The sequence below is a fragment of the Triticum aestivum genome, chromosome 4A (assembly GCF_018294505.1).
Source record: "Triticum aestivum cultivar Chinese Spring chromosome 4A, IWGSC CS RefSeq v2.1, whole genome shotgun sequence".
NCBI classification, from domain to species: Eukaryota; Viridiplantae; Streptophyta; class Magnoliopsida; order Poales; family Poaceae; genus Triticum; species Triticum aestivum.
In genome coordinates this window covers 514,977,659-514,982,779 of record NC_057803.1, presented here as the reverse complement: position 1 = coordinate 514,982,779, position 5,121 = coordinate 514,977,659, and positions in this window count along the sequence as shown.

The window sequence follows — 5,121 nt, the reverse complement described above, 5'->3', positions numbered from 1 at the left end:
GCTTTAGCAAAAGAGCGAGCACGCAAGGGAAAGGAGCGGACGGGACGCCGTGTCGATCGACGTACGTACATGTGCCTCTGCATGCGGCTCAAGATTAACAATGCAAGTCAATTGTGTGTGTGCAGGGCCTAAGCTAGGCTAGGCACGTACGTAAGATATGTTATATATCCCTATACTTGTAAAGATGCGTATCGATATATGCACTGCTATTGGTTGACCTGTGTTTTGGAACTTGCTTTCGCGCGTTATGATCGTGTCGTAGATTTTGTAAGTGTAGAGTGCATTGCAAGGGTCGATGTGCCAGGTCTTGCAATGGTCCAAACCTTTGGGACTTGGGTTAGCGTCCAACGTAAGCTAAGATCGGTTGCTGCATATTTAATGATTTTATAAACTTCGATGACCAGGAACATTAGATTTTTCAGCATGGCAAAACAAATGTTTCTATGGTAAAATATGTTATCGTGAGGCTGACAATTTCTTATGGCAAGTATGACAAATCCGCCATGTTCAGTTTTTTGTCAGAATTTGCTTTAAAGAAAATTGCCATCCACACGACAACATAAATTGTCATAAAAAATGTTCATTTTGCCATGCTTAAAAATCCGACGTTAGGTTTTTAATGTTTCCCATTAATTAAGCATCATATCATAGTGGGTCAAGAGCAAATTTTGATCAGAAGATACATATACTCTCTGGTTGGAAAATACTCCCTCTGTATCAGAATATAAGATTTTTTACACTTAAACATCTTATGGGAACTTATAGAGGTAGTACTAGTGATTAAACCCTTACTTTGACAGGAGATCCTTTTTGACAATCATGTTGAAGCACAACTGCAACACTTGCCAAAGCAAACGAAAGGAAGATTCCGAAGCTTCCTTCCATTCCATTAATAAATTTCACTCAGTTTTTTTTTTTTGACGTGGCTCATCTTTTTGTTGTAAGAGAAGAAGAAGATTATTTTTATCAAAAAGAGAAGCGGATTATTCCACCAAAAAGCAGCGCTGCACTACCACTACGCTAATGTGTGGGCCCGCGCCATTTCTCCGGCCCAACTACGGCAGCAACCGGCCGGCCGATCCACGCGAGAGCCACGAGCGGACACGTGCCGCCGCCGGGGCCCAGTCCACCATCCGTTCGGCGGTCGGCCTGCTAGAAAGGAAGCAGCCGGTCCACTGACAGATTGGGCCCACTAACAGTTACCTTTTGACGGCGCAGATAATGGTAGGGCCCATCCCTCCCGAGCGTCCCTACTGCCATGGATCGCTCTCCATCCACGGTGGGCGATCACATGCATGATCCATATTTTCCCGGTGTTTGGCATGCACTAAACACATGGTCAATGGGGTGCTCGTACACACAGTGCCAGCGACAGAAAGCAAAAACTTCAGCGTGCTGCTGACCAAGCGCGGATCGGTCGGTCGGTCGATGGATGGATCGACCGCTGGCTAGCTCGCTCCCACATGCATGGGCGGGCGATGCGTCGTCCTCTTTTTGGCAGACGGGCCGGCAGCCGCAAACCTGTACCGCCCTTTGGCCAGTGCGGCGCGATCGCGCCATATATACCACCTGCTCTGCTTTAACGCTTTGGACAAAAAGCCTAGTATCTATCTATCCATCAATGTGTGTATGTGTGGATGATCGGCGGTTCATTCGGTGTACTGCTCGCTGGCGCCTCCTCCTTTACGTCCATCTGGGCGATTCGCGTCGTCCACGGGACGACCTGGAGCTACGTGTTCGCCGCAGGGCCGGTAAACTGGCCATGCATGCGTGCATGAACGCATGTGGAGTCCCGATTTGATGCGCTGATCGACGGACATGCGAATGGCATCGGGTGATCGATAGTACTACAACCAACCCTTTCGTCAAAGGGTCGACGGCCAGCCGATCAAAGCTGATCACAGTCGATTAATCACCACGTCACGGTCGACGGGATGGATAACGGTGTCGGGCGACTGATGAAGAGATGGCTGTGACCGGTGAGTGAGTGTACGTAGGTGCTGGCCAGTGCCAGATGCATGCAATGTAAGTGCATTCGACTAGATGCCCTACATTGCTAGCTGGGCGTTAATGGACTAGTTTTTTCCTCCTTTTTGAAGGAGCGGCACGTTCCGATGCGGGCTATGCTTCAGCCCGCCGGCGATGCGGAGCCACCAGTTTGGATGGCCATCCATCAGTTGTCGGCCGGACAAAGGACCTTGGTGAAACACCACTAAACATAATAATACCTAAGGCATCAAGAGGCTCGCCACTGTGTTTTTCTACCCTCTATCAATGAAATGATACGCTCTACGCGTATCCGTGAAAAAATAAATCTAAGAGGATACTTCTGATGCTCGTATTGTATCTAATAACACCGTGGCATAGATATCATTCTTCCGGGCAGGACTACATATAATAAAATATCTTAGTGCCTTTGTGAGTGTACCAGCAGCTAGTGGGTGCCTAGACTATCAGCGGTACATCATAGGTAGAAGATGATTGAAAAATCAAGGAGAGGCTGGCAGCAACTTAGCCTAGAAAATCAGTTGAAGTTGCCAAACTAATGCATGCCTAAGTGGGTGGATGGATGGCCATGAGAGCAAGCAAGTTCACAGACAGATCTTCGTTTCAAATCGATCGTCCTGGAATCATGTTCTTGCTTGACAATGGACCCAAACACGCAAAGCTTGCTTTTTTGTTTTCTATAAGTAATCATCATGATAATCCATGCATATATAGTAGAGTACGTCCTTGTTTGTGCTCTTGTTCTCTCTGCATCATTTGGCACTATTTAATCAAACAGGACCTCCTTTTTGTTGCCTGTTTTAATTCAAAAGAGGCGTACATGATGGTGGGAGTGTACAAGTATCTTGTATTGGTTTTATAGTAGTACAAGGAATATATTTGTCCATTAGCAAAAGCTAATTAATTATCAGAGCTATTTAATTGTTGGAAGATACTCCCTTCATTATTTTTAATTCCCTTCATTTTTACAAATATGTGAATGCAATCTCCAAAACGTGTAATTTTCTTTCTTTCTAAATATGATTGAGGTTAACTAGACATGTTTGGTTGCACATCCTCGGGACATCATCTTTGCAGTGGCCGTGGTCAAGAGGTAATTCCATTTTTACCCCTAAGTTTCACATTTTATTTACAGCATTTATCCCATTTAAGAGAAATTCCTTCGTTTTACTCCATTTAATCAATCCTTTTGCTACTTTTTACCCCTACTAAGTTTTTTGGAGTTCTGGCAATGTGGACCCACGTATGCTCATGTCACGTGTTATGTAGATAGTTTTACAGGAAGAAAGAGAAACCAAACTTGAAATCAACATCTTTTAGGGGATGGGTACATATAATCAAACAAAACTAACGAGGCCCGCCATGGGCACCTCCTATCGCTTGATCTGCAACACTTGGCTAGTTGAGTGCTTCTGTCATTCTGCACTGCAAATTCCAGTAGATATCTGTGATTATTCAAAAAGGGAGCTGAAATGTACATGCATACGAATGTTGGTTGGATCCACATTGCAATATACACTAGCATGAAGAGGAAAGGGACGATGTAGTAGTTTGATTGAGATTAGTACCATAGGCCGTCGTTGGATGTCGCCGCGGTGGCGCCCAGCGGCCCGTGCCATCCTGCGTGACGACCCCACTCATTCTCTTCAGGGGAGCTCCGCTTCGGCATCGGGTGGATGATGGCGTCGACGAGCAACGTTACGATGAGCGTGTCACCGGAGAACAAGTCCGGGGAGGACACACCCGCTGACTTGACCCGCATTGTCGTCAATGGAGGCGACTGCGACATGCCATAGACAAGACAGGTACGCCTCCAAGGAGGACGACAATGCTCTTGACGATAAGCTGCGGACCAGGGACAAACAAACCCAACTATGTGTCATGCCATCTAAGCACTAAGATGTGAGTTTGGTTTGACAGGTCACGAGAAAAATGAAAAGGGACAAAAGGTGGCAAAGAATTGATTAAATGAAGTAGAATCGAGGATTATTTTCTTAAAGGGAGTAAAACTTGTCAAAAGTGTGAAACTTAGGGGTACAAATGGAATTAACTCTAAATGTTATCTAAATTAATCGATTTTTTAGACTACAAAACTGAAAGGTTTATCTAGTGCAACAACTAACTAAGCAAACCAATATGAACTAAACAAGCAATTTGTAGCACGCAAAAGCTAGAAAATGAAGCTTGGTCGACACGATGATGTGTGACAACTATAATAAAAACTAGGCATGTGGTGGAAAATAAAAAGGCAGCCGGAGCGGTCAGATTGGATATGAAAGACAAACTATTTGGTAAGTTTTACAACTTGTCAGTGAATAATACGTATCTACGTTTTCTAACTTGGCGATGGAAAATATCGGTCTCTCACCAATGCAACAAACTTGCACTGAAACTTACTTATGATATCCCGCTAAGTGTTTTGCCCAATCAGCAGGGAAAAAGTGTTTTGCCCAATGTTACTTTTTGGGTAGAACGTGCCACTAATTTTGATCTCTACAGAATATTGCTGGAATATTGAGGCATATACAAAAAGGAGTTGTCTCGATCTCATGTTATGTAAGGTACTATCGCCCTTTCAGTTTATAGGGTATGAATGCATTTGTAGATCATCAATTTTGTCTTGGCCGGATCTAGATCATCAGTTTAACCGACTAAATATGCATTACATAACACAAAAGATCATATCATTTTCATTTTTTGAAAAATGTTTCTAGTAGTACTATTTTTTGGCATGTAACTTGTATTTGGTTGATCAAATTGATGATCTAGTAGTACATGTGTCTCTAACAAACCGAAATACAACAGCATATCACGTTATGTTCCAACGCTAATTTCCTCATGTGGAGATCATGTGGGATGGTGCTGAAAGTTAATTCTATTTCCAACCAATAACATTTTGGGTGTTAATTATCATAATTAAATGCTAACGCTAAGGTATGGGCAAAGAAGAACACTAATTAATTAATGGATGTTCCCTCTTAAAGTAGCAAACAAACAAAAAGAGAACAAAGTGGTAATTAACACCCAAAAAGTGCCTACACATTATAATTTTATAGTTCTTTCTTGCTTTCACTACTTTATATATCAAATACTTACATTATGGCTTTAACATTT